Source organism: Spermophilus citellus (assembly GCF_964194105.1).
Source record: "Spermophilus citellus genome assembly, chromosome: 5".
NCBI classification, from domain to species: Eukaryota; Metazoa; Chordata; class Mammalia; order Rodentia; family Sciuridae; genus Spermophilus; species Spermophilus citellus.
The window spans coordinates 114,882,612-114,904,206 of NC_138186.1; the positions used below are offsets into that span (position 1 = coordinate 114,882,612).

At 39.4% G+C, this 21,595-nt stretch overlaps 1 protein-coding gene across 2 annotated transcripts in view; it reads right to left on the reverse strand.

Moving 5' to 3' along the window:
- The window catches only part of PDSS2 (decaprenyl diphosphate synthase subunit 2), a 263,309-nt gene that overhangs the window by 7,309 nt on the left and 234,405 nt on the right, over nt 1–21,595 (reverse strand). The gene's annotated exons all lie outside the window — the stretch shown is intronic.

Genomic DNA, 21,595 nt, shown 5'->3' on the forward strand with positions numbered 1-21,595 from the left:
AGAATCAGAGAGGGTTAAGTGGAACATTAAGAAATGAAGTCATGACCTTGACCTTGATTCTAATAGCTGGGGGGGGGGGAACCACAATTAAAACAAAACAATATCTTTCCACTTTGGGGTTTACCTACATTTTAGCTGCTAAAAGCCCAAACTGATAGAGCTTTCCATGTGGGGATGTGGCTAAATGTGCTGGTATATTCACTTTGGCTCTTATGACTTGAAAAACACTTTAGCCATAGGACATGTAATATATATATATATATATATATGAAAGTCTGTTTTTTATTTCTTTGAGATAGTATTTGGGGCACTAATAAAATTAAATCTCTAATTAAATCAACAGAAAAATGTATAAGTGCCGTATCATTTAAAATAAATTAAGTCCAAATCCCCCGTTAGAGGATCCAATTAAAGATATTAACAAAAAGAAAAAAGGATGCAAGGTACTTAAAGTTAAGTGTGTTTTTATTTAACATTTATGAAATACCTCTTGAGTGATAAATGAGATCTTTTTAAGGAAATCATATGGATCTGAAAACTAAAAGTTTTTTTAAAATATTAAAGAAGCTTGGCCTGGTGGCCGAGGCAGGAGGATCACAAGTTTGAGGCCAGTATCAGAAATTTAGCAAGACCTAGGCTGGGGATGTGGCTCAAGCAGTAGCGTGCTTGCCTGGCATGCATGCGGCCTGGGTTCAATCCTCAGCACCACATACAAACAAAGATGTTGTGTCCGCCGAAAACTAAAAAATAAATATTAAAATTCTCTCTCTCTCTGTCTCTCTCTCACTCTCTCTTAAAAAAAAAAAAATTAGCAAGACCCTAAACAATTTAGTGAGACCCTGTCTCAAAATAAAAAGGGCTGTGGTCCAATATGTGAAGTGCCCCTGGGTTCAATTCCTGGCAATCAATCAATCAATCAATCAATCAATAACATAATACAATAAAATATTAAAGAAAAGTTCCTGGCATGGGTTATAAGTAGCTATAAGAAGTGGAGGCAGCAGCTACTTCTGTCCAGGGAAACCAGAGAAAGACTAAGACTTAGGGAAAACCCTAAGCAAAATCTTATCTTCTCACCTAATTTTGCAGGAGAGGATACTGGGATGAGAGAGCTTAAAAGACGTGGGCAAGAGTCCACAGTGAATTTTTGTTGTTATTGTTACTATGCTGGGGGTAGAACCCAGAGAAGAGCTCTGTAACTGAGCCACACCTCCAGCCCACACAGTGGATTTGTGAAACAGTCTGGGTTTCATTTCTGCACACCCAGAGGGCTCCCATCTACAACACTGGAATAGATTTGGAGAAAGCTTAGAGAAAACAGAGATGTTCTCATCTGGAACATAGAGTAGATCTTGTTCTGAGGAAACTGTATAATAGAGAGTAACGGAGACCACAACAGAATGTTAAAGTTTTTTTCATGGTTGAAAACACATGGACAGATAAAAGGAGACAAATGGGAGCCAGTCTAACCAGGTGGTAGGAGTGGACGGTGCTTCCCTAAGAGAGATCTGGAAGTGGGAAGAAAGGCAAGATGCATCAGCGGTAAGGCACTTCAACCTCTGAACATCTGCTGACACTACCATTCTGCATTCTGTAGTTGACAAATTCTTGGTGTTCCTGATGGACAATCTTAAGTATCAGAAGATAAAAGAAGTACTTTTTGCTTAATTGTGACAACATAATTTGGTGTAAAGGTGACTACAATCTTGTTTTCTCTCTCTCTCTCTCTCTCTTTTTTAAAGTAACATCCTTTTGGTATTAGAATCTAGGAAAGGGGTAACAGGCATGGCTTTAGAAATCTGAACTCTACATGAGGAATATTCACTGCAAAATTAAGTTTTGCAAGTTTGAGGCCAGCCTCAGCAACTTAGCAAGACCTCGACTCAAGACCATCACTAGATTCAATCCTCACTACAGCGGGGGTGAGGGGTGGGGGGGTGGAATTTAGTGAAAGAATGCCATGAGTACAAGAGATCATAGGGGAAACAGTTCCAGAGTGCCTCTAAAAAACTAAATTCCTACAACAGACATAATTAATATTTAAGACACCAAAATAGGTGGCTGCAAATGTACTCTTTCAGGAATCAGATTTTAAAGCACCTGGGTATAAAAAGAGCCCTGGTTAAACACCTACTCAGTACAAAGCACCACCGTGAAGACAGGCTACTCTGCCTGATTGAAAGGTGTTGACAAAGGAGAGGTACAAAACTGTAAAAACTGTGCTGGACATCTACGTCAAAGTCTGTATAATCACCAGGACACTTGTCACAAGTGTTTTTAAAGTGCTGTTCCTGATTAAAAAAAAAGTTCACAAACAAACTTGTCAGGAAGGCTAAAACCCAAACCCAGAATCCTGTAACGCTTGATGGGGTGGGTGCAGAGGATATGATGACAAAAATCAAGGATTTAAAAATGTAAAGGCTATTAAGTTGAAGAACCAATATACCCAATTTTTTTTTCAAAAGTTAATATATTACTATTATTACTATGTTTTTGTACTGGGGATTGAAATCAGGAGGTACTCTACTACTGAGCTACATCTGCAGCCCTGTTCATTTTGAGGCAGGGTCTTGCTAAATTGCAGAGGCTGAACTTGAACTTGCAATCTTCCTTCCTCAGTCTCCAGAGTCATTGGGATCACAGGTTTGTGCCACTGTGTCAGGCAAAAGAGAATATATTGTTAAGAGGAGACAGAGTGGAGTTAGAATCTAACTAGAGACAGAATTAATTGTAAAAAGTACAATAAATTCCATAAACAGGGGCCTTTAAGGACAAACCGTACATTCAAATAGCCTATTACAGGGCTGGGGATGTGGCTCAAGTGGTAGCTCGCCTGGCGTGCGTGCGGCCCAGGTTCGATCCTCAGCACCACATACAAAACAAAGATGTTGTGTCTGCCAAGAACTAAAATAAATAAATATTAAAACACACACACTCTCTCTCTCATCTCTCTCTCTAAAAAAAAAAAAAAAAAAAAAAAAAAAAAAAAAAAAAAGCCTATTACAGGTTGTCAGGGAGGCCATGGATGCAGCTGCCAGCCTGGCTTCATTTTTCATTTAGCTTCTGGTGTCTTTTCCTTTCCAAGACCACCCACACTCCTTTTCCAAACATGACATAGTCCAGGACAAATCAGTGTGGCACCCAGTGAGCCCCCTCTCCAAAGCCAGCTTTCTTGCTCTGTTCCTGGATGCTCCTGCCAGGCTTTCCTCTCTGTCCCTTCCCCTCTCTGTCTTCCTCTTCACTACCTCTCAGTCTACAGCCCCTTCACAGAGGCATCCACACACTCCGTCCTGCTCCTGCATGCCTGGAATGCACACAAATGCCCTTCCCAGCTACTCAAGGACCGTGAGAAGCCTCAGAGGTGAGCAATTCAACTGACTCACATCTTCAAACACAGGACAAAAGAAAAGGTGTATTCTGGAACACAGACCAACAAATTTATAGACATTTTAGGGGGAAATTCCAGGAAGGATTATGAAACAGATGGTTTGTGAGCTCTAGAAAAAAAGGCCATGGTGATGGTGGCCTCAGGATAAGTAGGTCACCATGAACAAGGCATGACAAAACGCTCTCATTTTTCTTTTGTGCTGTGGATTTAACCCAGGGCCTCGTCCGTGCTAAGAATGTGCTCCATCACTGATCTGTACTCCCAGCCCTTCTCCCCCCCTTTTTTTTGGGGGAGGGGGTCACTTGGCTGTTAGCTTCAGAAATAGCAAATACAGAATATATTTGGATTTTGGATATGTAGTCCTTTATGGACTTTAGAAAAAATAAGATCTTGATTTGAGGGCTGGGGATGTGGCTCAAGCAGTAACGCGCTCGTCTGGCATGCGAGCGGCCCGGGTTCGATCCTCAGCACCACATACCAACAAAGATGTTGTATCCGCCGAGAACTAAAAAATAAATATTAAAAAAATTCTCTCTCTCTCAAAAAAAAATCTTGATTTGAGTATGGTAATATGGATTTGAACATGGAAATGCTGATTTCCTAGAAAATATTTATTAGATTTACATTGAACAGAGAGGAATTTCCCATGTTGTGTTGCCACAACTCAATACTCAATTTCTTCCCCTTATCACACTTCTATGCATTGTTTGAATGAAGATAAAGAAGGAATACATATTAAAATTTAATTTTCAGATGTCATAGAACCAAGAGAGATGGTTAACAAATGAATAGCATCAAAATTTTAATGGTTTTGATATGTTGAACAAGAATAGCCATTGAAATATAAAAATAATTGTATAGTTGTGCATCTGGGTTTGTTTGCTTATTTATTTGGTACTGGGAATTGCCCAGGGATACTTTATCACTGAGTACATCCCCAGCTTTTTTTTTTATGTTTATTTTTTAGTTTTTAGGTGGACACAATATCTTTATTTTACTTTTATGTGGTGCTGAGGATCGAATCCAGTGCCCCACACATGCCAGGCGAGCGCGCTACCACTTGAGCCACATCCTGAGACCCCTAGCTTTTTTTATTATTTATTTTGAGACAGGGTCTCACTAAGTTGCTTAGAGTCTTGCTACATTGTTGAGGTTGACCTTGAACTTGCAATTCTCCTGCCTCAGCCTCCAGAGTTGCTGGGATTATAGGCATATACTACCACTCCCAGCATGCATCTGGGTTTAAAAGAGTAATTATAAACTGGGCGTGGTTGCATAGATTTGTAATCCTAGCTACTTAAGCAGCTGAGGCAGGGAATGCAAGTTTGAGACCAAACTGCAACTCAGTAAGATCTTGTTTCAAAATAAAACATCCCATCCATAGTGGGGGAAAAAAAAAAAAAAAAAAAGTAAAAGTAAAGCTTTAGTCAGGCAGTAATACATAAAAAATGCTCAGAATCTTTGATAACCGCACTCTTCATATAAGCCAAGATTGTGGGATTGTGGTACAGATACTAGAGAATACAAATGCAAACTTTTAAAGCATCCACAGATGTATATGTCCAAAACACAGGTGGGGAGGGTCTCATTGCCTTTATTCCTCTTCTTTTTTTTTTTTTTTTTTTTGGCAATAGTTGATGGGGGTTGAACCCAGGGCCTTGCACATTCAAGTATACAGCCAGCCTTTTTTATTTTTAATTTGGAGACGGGTCTTGCTAAGTTATCCAGGCCGACCTTGAACTTGATATCCTCGTGCCTCAGTATCCTGAGTAGCTGAGATTATAGGTATGTGGCACCGTACACTTAGCTTCACTGTCCCCTTGACAACTGACTCATGTTTAAAAAACTATGTTTAGGGTTCAGGATGTAGCTCAGTGGTACAGTGCTTGCCTATCTTGCATGAGGCCCTGGATTTGATCTGCAGCACATCAAAACAAACAAAACAACAACAACAACAACAACAGAATACAACTATGTTATGTCCTGGTATCATGTGTAGATTGAAAGGAGCACTGACATGATAGATTGGGTCCATGACTGGATGAAGAAGAATTTGGAAACGTATCATCTAAGAAATGTTTAACCTAGAGGAAAAGTTTGATAAAGGTTACAAAGGCCATCTCCAAATATAAAAGGCAATTAAGTGGAAGAAGAGGCAGCCCGATATGCTTCAGGAGGCAGAACAAAGAGCAACGTGGTAAAGTTTCTGGAAGCAGATTTCAATTACAAATAAGAAAGAGTTTTCAAATGACTAGAGTTGTCTACAACAGAATAATTATTTTTGACAAGCTGTGAGATCCCTATAATCAGAATCCTCAGTGACTGGATGGCCACATGTCAGAGAAATTATTTTAGCCACCAAGGAAAGTGGAACTAGGATGCCTCCAAGAGTTCATTCAGCTACAAGATTCTAGCACATAGTGCTTCAACTGAAAAATCTTGATAATTTCTGAGTGGCAAGACTTGATATAAAAAGAAAAGCTACAATTAAAACTTTTCTTGGGGGCTGAGGATATATCTCTGTTGGTAGAGTGCTTGCCTTGCATGCACAAGGCCCTGGGTTCAATCCCCAGAACCACAAAAAAAAAAAAAAAAAAAAAAGTTCTGTTTCTTCTGCTAGGTGTGGTGGCACATATCTGTAATCCCAGCAGTTTGGGAGGCTGAGACAGGAGGATTGAGAGTTCAAAGCCAGCCTCAGCACAAGCGAGGTACTAAGCAACTCAGTGAGACCCTGTCTCTAAATAAAATACAAAATAGGGCTGGGGATGTGGCTCAGTGGTTGAGTTTCCTGGTTCAAACCCTGGTACCCCCCAACACCCCCCCCCAAAAAAAAAAATGGCATTGAAGAAGACCTGATATCACTGAGTCACAAATAAAACTAATATATTTTAACTTTAATCCTTAACTGGTAAAAACCAATTTTTTACTAAAATTCTCAGCCAAAGACACTGACTACAGTTTGGCTGTTGCTTAGTGGTACAGTACTTGCTCGCATGCCCAAGGCCCTGGTTTAATCTCCAGTACTGCAAAAAATGAATAAAACACTAGCCACAGCAATGGTACTCATGGTGTCACACAATGACAGGACCAAATATTGCCTCAGATTATTATTATTATTAGGTACCAGGGATTGAACTCAGGGGCACTCAACCACTGAGCCACATGCCTGGCCCTATTTTATATTTTATTTAGAAACAGGGTCTCACTGAGTGCTTGGCACCTCACTTTTGGTGAGGCTGGCTTTGAACACATGATCCTCCTGCCTCAGCCTCCAGAGATGCTGGGATTACAGGTGTGCGCCACTATACCTGGCTTGCCGCAGATTATTTTCACTCATTTTGAAATTCAATCTCAGGGCTCACTATACCATATTTAAGTGACTGACTGGTAAAGGATTAGTGAGCTCAAAATGACAAGTATGATTTGGTCTATGATTTATCATTTTTCTTGTTCTCTAAGGAAATATTAGTATTTTTCTTATGTAACATGGCCTGTAAAATTCCTATCTTGTGGAGAATATGAACTAATATGCCCACATTTTAACAAGTTCTATTTATTCTTTTGTGGAATTTAAATAGTTCTGCATAACTGTATGGGATCACATGATATTGGTTACATTACTTTCATTTTCCTTGCAATGTCCTGGGACCCAAAGCTCATGGAGGTGGGAGGAAAGAGGATGCAGACTGTGGGAAGGAAAAAATGACTGTTTCCAAAGATAATGGCTCTCCAAGCACCTTGGAACAGAATTCTTTTTTTTTTTTTTTTTAAGAGAGAGGAGAGAGAGAGAGAAAATTTTTTTTTAAATTTTTTTTTTAGAGAGAGTGAGAGAGGAGAGAGAGAGAGAGAGAATTTTTTAATATTTATTTTTTAGTTTTTCGGTGGACACACATCTTTGTTGGTATGTGGTGCTGAGGATCGAACCCGGGCCGCACGCAGGCCAGGCGAGCGCGCTACCAGTTGAGCCACATCCCCAGCCCCTCCTTTTTTTTTTTTTTCTTTTTTTGCACCATGGATTGAACCTAGGGGCACTTAACCACTGAGCCATATTTCCAGCCCTTTTTTGTATTTTGTTTAGAGACAGGATCTCACTGAATTGCGTAGGGCCTTGCTATGTTGCTGAGGCTACCTTTGAACTCGGGATCCTTCTGCCTCAGGCTCCTGAGTAGCTGGGATTACAGGTATGTGCCACCATTCCTGGCCAGAAAAATAATATTTATACCATATGGAATTATTGTGAAGAATAAGAGAATGTATGTGAAATCATTTTGACATGAATGAAGTGTTCCACCAGTTGGTAAGATCTGAAAAGAGGGGAACATGGGGATCACTGTAAAACTTAATGCGATATTCACATAATGTACCTGGATTTAGGATAAACATTCACAGACTACATCACAAAGATTCATGAAAGTATGTTAAATATTCCAAGTCTCTGATTGTTAGTACATTGGAAACATGCCTGTTTTTAAAAAATGAAGTCCCAAATCACTATGATGATTTTATTTTCTTTTTTGAAGTTCTGGGGATTAAACCCACACATGCCAGTCAAGTGCTATCCCCAGGCCTTTGATCAATTTATCTCTCTTCCTATAAGAGGAGAGAAAAAAAATGATAAAGACAAATTTGGTATGAATTTTCTTTCCCTCTCTTACACACACCTGTTAGTCTCAGTCTGGATGGTGTGTGGCCTCCTGTTGGGAGCTGAGAACTTTTCAGGGATCAATCTCTCTGCTAAGTACATTTATGAACCCATGCAGTGGCCTACAATCCACACACAAAGAGCTGAAAAATAACCCAACAACTCATTTAATGCAAATTGTCATAAATACATCTCTAACTAAATATAATAGACCAACAATATATACAAATGCACGTACACATGTACATACATGCCTGCGTATGTATGTTTATGTGGATATATGACTTGGTGTATATAACAATTCTTACTGGTGCAATCAAAATTGACCTAAATTGTTGACCCCATGGCAGAGAAAAATTCAGTGCTGCATGCTACTTTAAGGAGCAGAGATCAATTTGTAACTCATGGCATGAGCAGACAGAAGAGCCTGATTTTAGAATGAAATTAAATGTGACAAGATGTATAGTTCAATTCTGAATTTATAAAATGCCATCAACATTTAATAGATTGTGAATTTGAGGTTAGTAATATGAAATTATGTACAATTCAGGATTAATTCTAAAGGAAAAGCAATCCTTGCTTCTTGGTTATCATGTCTTCCAAATTTTTTTCATGCTTTTATAAATAATCATCAGCTTATCAATATTCTGGTTCAAAGTTCATTTTTAATTTCAGTATCATATTCCAAAGAGGAACTTCCTTCTACACATTGTGATTCAAAGAACACAACTGGGACTGTTGAGCTTTTTAGTAAACTGTGTAATAGAAATTCAATGGGCAAACGTGTCATAGGCTATAGACTGCAGCAATGAGCCACTCTTACCTGTAACTTTAAAAAAAATTATATTTTAGTTGTAGTTGGACACAATACCTTTATTTTACTTATTTATTTTTATATGGTGCTGAGGATTGAATCCAGGGCCTTACACATGCTAGGCAAATGCTCTACAGCTAAGCCACAACCCCAGCCCTTGCTTGTAACTTTTTTAGGAGGAATAAATAGTCAGTTCTGTAATCTCAAGACAAATACTACATTGGTATTTAATTAAAAAGGATACTTTGGGATAAGAGCACTCACATCATGTAAGCATCATAGTTCTGGGGGTTATTTGAGGAATACATAAACTACGTAAGATAGAGTTTAGGTTTCTATGATTTTACTTTTTTTTTTTTTTAAGAATTTTTAATATTTATTTTTTAGCTCTCGGTGGACACAACATCTTTGTTGGTATGTGGTGCTGAGGATCGAACCCGGGCCGCACGCATACCAGGCGAGCGCGCTACCACTTGAGCCACATCCCCAGCCCTCTATGATTTTACTTGAACTCACATTTTATGTATAAATTTCTTTTAGTCTGTTCATGTCCCAGTTTTTCATCTGCTTTAGTAATCGGCTACTGATAGCTGGGGACCACTGGCCCCAAACTATCACCCCCACATGACCCTAGATTACTAATATCCTAGCATGATGTAAGATGAACTTCAAACACTTTCATGACTTCATAAGAAAGCACCTCAAACAACAGAAAAATTTTACATAACTAAGAATAATGACAGGGCTGGGGATGTGGCTCAAGCGGTAGCGCGCTCGCCTGGCATGCGTGCGGCCCGGGTTCGATCCTCAGCACCACATACCAACAAAGATGTTGTGTCCGCCGAGAACTAAAAATAAATATTAAAAAAAAATTCTCTCTCTCTCTCACTCTCTCTTTAAAAAAAAAAAAGAGTAATGACAATGAAATATATATATATATATATATATATATCAGACTTGGGGCGAACACAGGAATTGGCATATGGGGTGAGGAAGTTACTCTAGGTGCCACAGAGGTGTAATGACATTGCAAGATGAACAACTCCTGCAGATGTACAGAGTCTCTACAGAGCAGTGTTATGGAAGATGTATTTGTTGATTTGGATCCTTGTCTCCTTTAAGAAGATGGTGATCAGAACTTGTTTTAAGAGGTATATCTATAAAAGTTTCTGGGAAGAGTGAAAAATGCTAACCAGCTTTAAAAAGTCACAATAATTATTGCATCCATTTATTAGGTCAGAACTATTTTACATTATAGAGTAACACACACCATTTTCGGATGCTTAGAAGACCAGAGCCTGCACAGAATTTCTTTTTGTAGTATATATGTAAAGCACCTTGAAAAGCAGTGTGGTGAAGAACACACAATGGGGAGTCAAACACCTGGGGAGAATCTTGACTATGTGAGATAATAGCTTCATGAACACTGTTAGGTTCCCTGAGGAGATTCAGAGAAAGAATCTGATAGAACCATCTGATGAAGCTCTTAGTGTCTTGAATACAGTGCACACTGAAAAACATATATATATAGTGTCATGTCTTTTAAAGCACAGCACACAGGGGCCTACAATCTTTCCTGAACAGGTACCCATAAATCTTGTCAGGAATGATCAAAGATACAGGTTAGCATGATTTCCTTTGGGATAAAACAGGTGATCTTCCATAGGGGGCATCATTGTGCTATGCCCTCACTAATCTTCTGAGTATGGCTTTGGCTTTATTATGCTCTGGACTAGACAAGACCTCTCCTCAAGCCAGCAAGTCAAGCACTTGGGAGAAAGGGATACACATCACTCAGCTACACTGCAAGTCCTGTGTTCTCTACTGTTATCTCCATAATTTGCTTGAAAAATCAAGTGGCACAGCAACCTCGTTACTGCAGGAAAGATATTTAAGGTACATGACCAAGGACCAGTACTCTGCTGTGGTAATGGGGAGGCTGAGTGTGCCTGCAGACCCTGCATAGGGCACATTGGGGGAAGGGCTTCAGATGGACCACTAAAGATATCATAGCTTTCTGATGGACCAGAGAGCCTGAAATTTCAAAAATCCTTGATTCTGTACAAACACAGATTGTAAAATTAAGGATGAACTTGAAAATATAAATCTAGGTAATGACTATAATACTATACTCAGTAGCAACACAGAAGTGCCTCTTTTATCTTAATTATTAAAAAACTATAACTTTGGAAAACACAGCCTCTCCTCTGTATTTTAAGATGAGGAAAGAGCTCTCCCTTCAGTTCTACTTAACAACTGTTTTAATGGACTAAGCAGGCTCTTTCATGGGGTCAGAAGGCTCCATCTTCTACATAAAGGCACCGAGGCTCTCCCCGTGCACAGGTGGCTCTTGGCACTACAAACTGGGAGTGATAATTGAATCCAGCAATCCCACAGTGCAGCCATCCACCTACACAACCAGCCTAGAGGGCATTCTTAGCTTCTAGGCTGAGATTCCAAAGATTACCCTAATTCAATCTTTGTTTCAACCCAGAGGAGGCAAGGTTTTGAGGATGTAGCCACTTGATTAAATACACACTTGGGGAGAGGGCTAGCGATGGAGCTCAGTGGAAGAGTGCTTACTTAGTGTGCAGAGATGCTGGGTTCCAGCTTCAGGACCACAAATAAATAAATGAACAAATAAATAAATCAACATATGTACTTGGTGGGAAATAATAGGAACAAAGGTAGAGTCAAATATGCCTTGTGACTTAGAAGAATAGGGTATAGGCATAAACATGTGGGATATCTTGGGTCATTTATTCATTTAACAATTTTTGAACAAATATTTATTGGATATTTACAATGTACCACCAAGTAAACTCTCAGGATTCAAAATCGAGCAAACCAAGACATCATTCAGGCTTAGAATCAAGACTGAGTCTTCACCAATAATCTAAATCTGTTTTACCTTCCTGATAAATGTTAGCTAACATGTACATAAGTGATTTTTTTAGGGGCAAGTAAATAAAAATGGTTAATTTAAGAATGGGAGCTGGGCAAGGTGGTGCATGCCTGTGATCTCAACTACTTGGGAGGCTGAGGCAGGAGGATTACAAGTTGTAGGCCAGCCTCAGCAATTTAATGATATCCTGTTTTAAAATAAACAACAGCAATAAAAAAGGGCTGATAATGTAGCTCAGACATAGAATGCTCCTGGATTCAATTACCAGTACCACCAGGAAAAAAAAAAAAGGAGCAATTGTCCCACTAATATTTTTGCTATGAGCTAAACAATTTAACATAGTATGTATAACATTTTAAAGCGAAGATCAACAGCTAGGACTATAATTTGAAGAAAAATAAGAGATTTATAATTGCTTATATTCAAACTGTATTAATGATATTTGGGCTAACAACTGAGAGGGTGGCATATTTTATGATGTTATAAAGAGGCTTATGGTTGAAATCATTTAATAATTTTATTCATGATCCACAAGGGATCAGAGATTATGATCATTAAATCTGTTGATACCACTGAGGTGTGTGGGATTGCTAGCACCTCAGAGAACAAGAATCTAATTTTAAAATAACATTAAGAATTAGAGGAATAGATCATCAAAGCAAGATGATAGTCACTGGGGACAAATGCTAAATGATATACTCAGAGACTTAAAGAGGAAAAAAGCTAGCTTAATGATGGGGAAGGAAGGAATGTCCACAGGACTCATAATAAGACATAACTCTGTTTAAAATATTGATTATTTCATCTGTGATTAGAGTTTGTGTGTGTGTATGTGTGTACTACTGGGGGTTGAACCTAAGAGCGCTATATCCCGGGCCTTTTTTTTTTTTTTTTTTTAAGATAGGGACTTGCTAAATTGCTGAAGCTGGCCTTGAACTTTTAAACTCCTGCCTTGGCATTCTGAGTAGCTGGGATTACAGTCATTAGCCACTCTGCCCAACTAGAATTTGTTTTTGATAGAAGGTTCCAATTAGTATACAAAAGCTTCTATGCTTTGCTATGGGCATAAATTGACCAGTGATTATTTTTTATCATCAATAATGGCATTTTGCAGGAGATTTGAAGTCAAAGCAGTAGTTACAAAAACTGACTTAAATATTGTTTTGAAAAATAGATGAAAGAGATTTATTCATTATTGCTGTAAGGAAAAACATTTCTCCAAAATATGACTGCCAAAAGAAAAATAACTCGTTTAATCTAATTTTTAAGGAAATAGGAGTGGGGCATTTAAAAATGTCAGATGGCAGTTCTGACCGGTCTTCTGGTGCCTCTCCCTCTGGGCAGGACACAAGATCAACATTCACAATGTATGTTCAGTATACCAGGCTTCCATCTTCCTGAATTGTCCTCTAGCCCCTCCACTACTCCTGCAGGCCCAGCACAGAATTTCACAGTGTACAAAAATGACATCTCCCAAATGTGCATTTCTGTCTATTGCTATAGAAGCAATTAATTCTTTAGAAGACTAGAATTAAATTTTGGTTACCTCAATAAAACACTTTATTTTTCAGTTCTCACCAGCTTAGGTCAAAATCTGAAAAAATTCCAATTCAAATCAGAGACTACACTTAGAAAATAGAAATCTTTAAAAAGTACAATGTGTCTCTTATTTAAAACATGCTTAAATGTTATCACTTTAATGGCTTTATTTACATTTTTACATGTTGTCTTCCAGTCTTTATCGAGCATATAAGATTTTATACAGTTGCACCCGTGTCATAATGGCATTTTGATTTTTTCTTTAAATTCTGCTATAAACATCTTATCTACTATACTATAAGTTCTTTAGAAACAAGATAGGAAAGGGGAAGGCCCATGCTTCTGAATAGTCTCCATAGTTACCACTAAAACAGAAATGCTAAATGTTAGGACATCTTCAAGAGGCCAGAAGAAATGAGATGATTTAGTGCTTAAAGTAATATTGAATGGAATATTTTACCAAAGCAGCTAATGTAAAATCCCAGTAAAGAAGAGGCAGCATCTGGCCAAGAAAAGGGTACAGGGGAGAGAAAACACAGCAACATCTGGTCTCTAAATGTGCCAATGTGAAAAATTCTCAAAGCCAGTTAGCTATGGTTGTGGGAAAGCGAGCTGCAAAAATTATCTGCCATAAATAAATAAATAAGCAAATAAAGTGATTCTGCCTTTGTAAAGAAAGAACAATAACATTTAGAAAACATTTTTCTATACCCGAGGTTCAAAAAAGTAGCATTGGAGACTCAGTATGCAGCGAAATGGTTGAAGCTTTTTTTTTTTTCACCTTTTTTTTTTTTTTTTGAGAGAGAGAGAGAGAGAGAGAGAGAGTGAGTTTTAATATTTATTTTTTAGTTTTCGGTGGACACAACATCTTTGTTTGTATGTGGTGCTGAGGATCGAACCCGGGCCGCACGCATGCCAGGCGAGCGCGCTACCGCTTGAGCCACATCCCCAGCCCAATGGTTGAAGCTTTGATGTAAGACAGAAAGAAATGGCTAACAGGGCAAACCTTGGCCAGGAGAATCATGTCATGAGAGGAAATATTCTTTGTCTTTTTAAAAAAATATTTATTCTTAAGTTTTAGGTAGACACAATATCTCATTTATGTGGTGCTGAGGATCGAACCCAGCACCTCATGCATGCTAGGTGAGCACTCTACCACTGAGCCACAAGCCCAGCCCCTTCTTTGTCTTCTTAAAGGAAGTGATGACATGTGATCATGCAAGTTCAGATGTCTATAGATATCACTGTTTGCTGGTGGGAAGAGAATCTTAATGTGTAGTCAAAGCAAATGCATTTGTAATAAAACAAAATGTGCAAGGACTTTTGGGGTGGGCTAAGTAGAGGAGAGCAGCAGCTGCTTGGCGCTGATGCCTGAGATGCACAGCAGGACAGAGCCAGAAGAACGTGCCACCCTGGAACCTTGAGCCAATTCTAGGAGACAATGTGAGTCCAAAACCCCATCCTTCTAAATAATCTCTCTTGCACTTTTTTGGAACTGAATGCCTGCAGAATGAACATCTGTGCAATCTCTGTTTACAGAGAGCTTAACCTTGAGCCCTGTTCTGTTCTTAGAATGAACCTCCTAAGAAGACATTTAAAAAACAAAATTCACTTTTCTGTATTGAGTCATGGGGCAAGTGATATGAAATGCCAAGTAAAGCAAAGATAAATATAAAGCAAGCTATTATAAACCATTTAGAGTGTGGCAAAATTAGCATGAATGTCAAAGTCCAGTTGAGGCACAGTCTTAGGCACTTGGGAAAGAATGAACAGAAGGCAGACTCCACAATGGTGAGGGGGCCTGGTTTTCACCAAGTGATATTTTTTCATTTCTGTATAGCTGAAACAATTATTAAAAAGAAACTGGAAAAAGTCTATGTCTCTGTGATGGAGGTATTTAAACAAGCCATTTTGAAAATGTTAAAAAATTAAAATTGTAGAGAGTCGAACCATAGGTGCCATGTTTTGCCTGAAGTGGTAAAAATACCATCTGCCTCAGTCTTTTAGCAGCATGGTTATTTCAAGTAGCAGTAGGCTAAACTACAGGCATACGCTCGGCTCCAGCTGGGGAAAATACACAGACGTTTGTAGATGTTTTTCTAAGCAAGAGTAGTCAACATATTCGTTTTATTTTAGACATATATATTAGTTACCATAGCAAACCAAGTGTGAACGTGGTCTGAGAGGCTTCTCCGTCAGCCCCAAAGCACACCCAAGAATTCCTACAATTCAATAGGTGGCACTCTTCCCTCTAGCACTGAACTCAATCCACAGTGCTTCATCTTGGGGCCAGTAGCATAAGGAACAAGGGATAATCTAAGAGAGCACCCAGGGCTGCAGACAGGTCACTGTAATTAAGACCTCCATAGCATTGTGTACAAGCTCAAAACCGTTAGCATCCAATTCACTTCTGGTGAATATATTCCATTAAATAATTTTTTTTCAGTTTTAAATAGATAAGATGTTCTTTGTTTTTCCATATTAAAAGCTAGAATTGCCTTATACAGTGAGATGGCTTCCATCCTTGCCCACCATCCCAGCAGGAGGGCTTCAGCAGTGGGTAGCTGACTCGGGGGCTTTGTTAACTATCGTAGGAGGAAAGGAGAGACTTTAGGAAGTAATAGTTGTCAAGTGTTTGATATTTTAGGATGAAAGCCACTAAAGCAGTGTAAAGCATTCATACCCAGGATCCACTGCAATGGGAACTCAGTTAAAAAGTAATTCAACTTCTTATCTGAGTGTTCGAGTCCAGACCACTGTGTTTTGCTGAATGTGACAGACATTCTGGAGATCCAGCAAGACTGATTTTCAAACGATTACCTCTACCCGACTTCCTCATCATGTGAGACTGACAAAATGTGATGGCATATAAAGCTAGAGCACACAACTGAAATAATTTTCTATATTTTTTGAAAATTTTTTTTTCAGACAAATTTGGCTTTTGGGTAAATACTCATCTCTCGGAAATAAAAACGTTTCTGGCAACAAATAAATTTCACCACAGTCTACTGAAATGGCTGCTGAGTTTTTCCAATATCATCTTACAGATCACCTACCAGGGGAACCCTAAGCCACCAAGCATGATGCCTGCATTAGTTAGCGTGAGCATCATGAGCAGTGAGACCACACAAAACAGACGGGGAGACCTGGGGTCATGATATGTGATACAAGGGCCCAGAATGCACTGCTTAAGAGACAATACTGTAAGCTGCCCCCTGAAGACTTCTCTGTTACTCCACATAATCCCCCCCCCCCCCCATGTTACCTGGATTTAAGGCTGTGCAAGGATGGCAAGGTCTGGATTAATTACTAAATCAGTCCTGACCAGCTGTGTTATGTCTTTAATTATCAGAATAGCAGTAGAAATTTAAGGGGGTAGATTTCTATTTACTGGTAAGAGAAATATAGTCATTGTGTACTTGGGAAGGCAAACTTAGGCCATATTAGAATGGACCATATTATGCAGTTAATAAATTCTCTCTCTCTTTTTTTTTGGTTCTGGGAATTGAACTCAGGTGCTTTACCACTAAATTATATCCCCAGCCCTTTTTTATTTTTAGACAGGGTCTCACTAAGTTGCTAAGGGCCTCTCTGAGTTACTGAGGCTGGCCTCAAAGTTGTCATCCTTTTGCCTCAGCCTCCTAAAATAGTAGGATTAGAGGCATGCGCCACCACTCTCAGCTTTTTTTCTTTTTTTCAGTACTGAGGGTAGGACCCAGGAATGTTCTACCAATGACCTCCATCTCTAGCCCTTTTTATTTTTTGAGACAGGGGTCTTGCTAAGGTGTCCAGGCTGGTATTGAAAATTGTGAATCTTCTGCCTCAGCCTCTTAAGTCTCTGGGATTACTGGTGTGTGTCACTGCATCTGGCCCACCAATATATTCCTAAAATAGCTAATTTGAGCCTACAGTCATTGATCCCAGACCTCTTAGCCTCCTGTTCTTCTTCTACCATAACACTAAAGCCACATTTATGTCTAGGCATTTGTAAAGCGCTCCTCGGTGTCAGCCTGTGCTGGGAGTGTGAGGCAACCATGAAGGAGGCTGCCAAGGCTGTTGCTCTCAAGCTCTTACATTCTACTGAAGAAGGAAGAAACAATCAATTAAACAAAAATGAAATTTTAGATCATAACAAATGTTAAGGAAAAGACAGGGCAAAGGGGGAGTGGCTGCTCTAAATAGGGAGGCCTGAATCAAGGAAGCTTGTGGTGCTGGTAAGTCTTGTTCATGGTGGTCTTAGCACCAGCGTGGTGCCTTGAACATGTTACACATATAAATATGGCTGGGGCAGATGAAGAAGTGAGTCTGGACCTCAGCAGTACTTAGGATAAGAATGGTGCTGACTGGGCTGGGGTTGTGGCTCAGTGGTGGAATGCTTACCTACCATGCATAAGGTACTGGGTTCGATCCTCAGCACCACATAAAAATAAAATAAAGATATTGTATCCACCTAAAACTAAAAAAATAAATATATATAAAAAAAGAATGTTGCCTAATGAAAGTTTGGAATGGGTGGGCTGGGGATATAGCTCAGTTGGTAGAGTGCTTGCCTTGCATGCACAAGGCCCTGAATTCAGTCCCCAGCAACAGCCCCCCCCCACCAAAAAAAAAAATATATATATATATATAGGAATGGGCTGGACAGTAGGACAGCAGTATTCTCAACTGTTCCTTTTATATTGAGGTAAATTAAGGAAAAATCAAGAAGATTAAGTGACCAATACCAGATTTTGCAGTGAGTTGGTGCTGGAGCCATACTAGGCCCAGAAATGCTATTATATGTATACCATATTTTCTTCTTTTCCATTTTCCAATGGAAATCTTCTCTTCCATTGTCAAAGGGCTTCTGTGATAAGAAACCTCAGAGATATTCTTTGAGTCATAACTAAGCATCAACGCTCAATAGGGTTCTTGAACAAAATGTTCTTTTTCTTTACCCTTTTATTCTCATATTCGTTTTCTTTCACTACCACAGTAAAATCCCAGGATTTATCTGCAAACTAGTTTATTACAACCTTCCTAAGTAATCTTCTTAACCTTGCTGATACCTGCAATGTGTGTCAAAAGCTTTCCTTTCCTCTCTGCATTGAGCAGATTATCTCCTGCAGTTTACTTCTTCCCAACTTTCTTCATTTTTCTATTTTCTGATTCAAGCCCTCTCCTCAGTCACTTATTCACCACTTACTAAATGCTAAGTACTTGTATACCAGGTTTACATAGGCCAGAAGTACATTGTCCCTATCCTTGAAGAGCTCACAGTCCATGGTCTGCTTCATAAATGGATCATTATAGTATTACAGAGAAAGTGCAATGTCAGAGACGCACAGGGTATTAATGAAGTCAGGAAACACCTAATGTAGCCTGGGAAATAGAAAGACCTCCTTAGAGAAGATGACTCTAAATTAACCATTATAGGTGAGCAGAGGGGACCAGATAAAAAGGGAAGAGCCTTCCAAGCACAGTGGACAACATGAGTAAAGGCACAGAGAACAGAAATAGTCTGTATTATGTAATTTGGTCTTGCTGGAGCAGAATGGGAGATAAAGCTGGAAAGTCCCTGTAGGGTTAGGCTACCACAGCCCTGTCTATGTAAATCTAGCAAGCTGAATGCCATATAGGCAACATGGAGCCAGTGCAGAGGTATTTAATCTGGAGAACAAAACTGTTAGACTTGTAGTTTAGATAAATATTCTGTCTGATAATAAATCTGTAGGGACAAAAGAAAGGCACTGAGATCAGGCAGTAGGTTTTTCAGTGATTCAGATGCAAAGACTAGACATGAGCAATGAAGGAGAGATCAAAAAGAAAGACTGGCTGGCCATGATGGGGCATGCCTATAATCTCCACAATCTGGGATACTGAGGTGGGAGGATTACAAGTTTGAGACCAGACTCAACAAAACTTACTCAGATTTTAACAAACAAACAAACAATAACAACAACAACAACAATATAAACCCCCAAACAAAAACAAAACAAAAAACAACCACAACTGGGGATGTAGCTCAGTAGTAAAGTGCCCCTGGGTCTAAATCCCATTTCCCTATCTCACCCCACCCTAGAAGAAGAAAGATCAGATTCAAGAAAATAAAGAACATACATGGTCATGGAATTCAGGAATGAGGAGGTAGGAGCAATTTCTCACATGGTTGACAGGTGGGATGACAGTCAACAACAGGAGAGAGAATAAATAAAAAGGACCAGAGGTATAACACCAAGGATAGAGCAGGTATAAACTATAGACTGTGGGTGAGAATGATGTGTTGGTGTAGGCCAATGGATAGAAACAGTGTTATTATTCCAGTGTGGGGTATTACTAGTGGGAGAGACTGTTGGTGTGGAGTTTGTGTTTGTTCTCTCTCTCTTTTTGGTAGTAGGGATTGAACCCAGCCAGGGTCCTGCATATGTTAGTAAGCAATCTACCACTGAGTTACATCCTCAATCCCTCTAGTTTTTCTTAAAGGAGGCAAAAGTTTATGAGGCAGCTGGGAACAGTGGCTCATGCCTGTAATCCCAGTGGCTCGGGAGGCTGAGGCAGGAGGATTGCAAATTCAAAGTCAGCCTCAACAATTTAGGGAGGCCCTAAGCAATTTAGTGAGACCTTATCTCAAAATAAAAAACAAAAAGGGTTGGGGATGTGGCTCAGTGGTTAAGTTCCCCTGAATTAAACAAAAAAAGTTTATGAGGCAGATAAAAGGAGAGATGCCTTTGCAGTGAGGAAAGGAGAATAAAAGGCACAGAACCATGGATATGCACCTCTGGAATTATCAGTGGAAGGTTCCAGGTCAATCCTGGATAGGTTTATGTGGATTCTGGTGGTTCCATGGCAAGCAAAGCTTTTCTGGGTCATATTTCTTTGTTCCTGTCTTTGGAGTGCAGGTGTGCTCACCTTCTGGATATTCCAGATTGTTGTATAAATCAGATAGCTAGAATGTTCCTTTCGCCAAGCAGACAAATGTATGCCAAACATTGACTAAATGTTCTATTTGTGACCCAAGTGTGTTCATGGGCCTGCACTGGCACACTGACATCTGAACCCCTGCAGCAGCTTTTGGCTAGGGTTCTGGGTCAGAATTTTCTGGGAAGAAATCAATCCAGCTTGCTCTGTCCCACTCTGTTCTCACCAGGACCTTTTCTTTTTATTGGGGGGAGGGGTTATCAGAGATTGACCTAGTGATTTGTACACACTAGGCGCTCTACCACTGAAATACATCCTCTTTTTATTTTGAGACAGGGTCTTGCTAAATTGCCCCATGTTGGCCTCAAAATTATGATCCTCCTGCCTCTGCCTCCTGAGTAGCTGGGATAACTAACTTGCATCACTATGCCTGGCCTACAGCCCTTTTTAAAATTTTATTTTAAGACAGAGTCCAAACTTCCCACGCTGGCCTAGAACTTGCTATCCTCCTGCCTCAGCCTCCTGGGAAGATGGGATAACAGGAGTGGGCCACTGCACCTGACCCCATTGGGGATTTTATTCTTGGTAAAAGAGTATGATTCAGTGGTACCTAGGTGTGTGTCTTCACAAGCTCTACAGGTGATGGGAGAACTTGTGCCTGTTAGGGTTTGAGTCTGTCTTGTATAGCACTTCCCAAATGCTGTGGTTTGAATGTGTCCCCCAAAAGTCCCTGTGTTAGAAACTTAATTCTCCAGTTCATATGTTAATGATATTTGGAAGTAGAATCTTTAGGAGGTAATTAGAATTAGATGAGGTCATGAGGATGGGACCCCCATGATGGCATTAGAAGAGAGACCTGAGAGCATACTCACTCTATCTTAACCTGTGATGACCTCTACCATGTTATGATGGGGCAAAAAGTCCTCACCAGATGCCAACACCATGCTCTCAGAATTCCCAGCCTCAGAATTATATGCAAATAAACTTTTATCACCTATAATCTACCCACCCTAGGCATTTTGTTTATAGCAACAAAATGGATATTGGGGATTCTTGATGGCACTAAAAGTTGTCTTTCATCATAGGCCATGGTTTTCTTCCTAACAATAATTAATGATCTTACTGTTTATTTTTCTGTATAGAAATTACTACTACCTGACATCATGATCATCTATTTAGATGTTTATTTAGCTATCCATTTCCCCCCTCTAGATTGTAAATGTCCTGAAGGGGAAGATTTTATTTGGTTCACTGTTGTATTCTCAATACCTAATACAGTGCCTGGAATATAACAGGCACTCACTCAGAGATACAATTATTGTTAAGTAAATCTAATTCTACTTACTAATGACTATTACTTAATAGGAAATGTTCCTCAGCTTGAAATGTAATGAGCCTCTTTTTATCTTT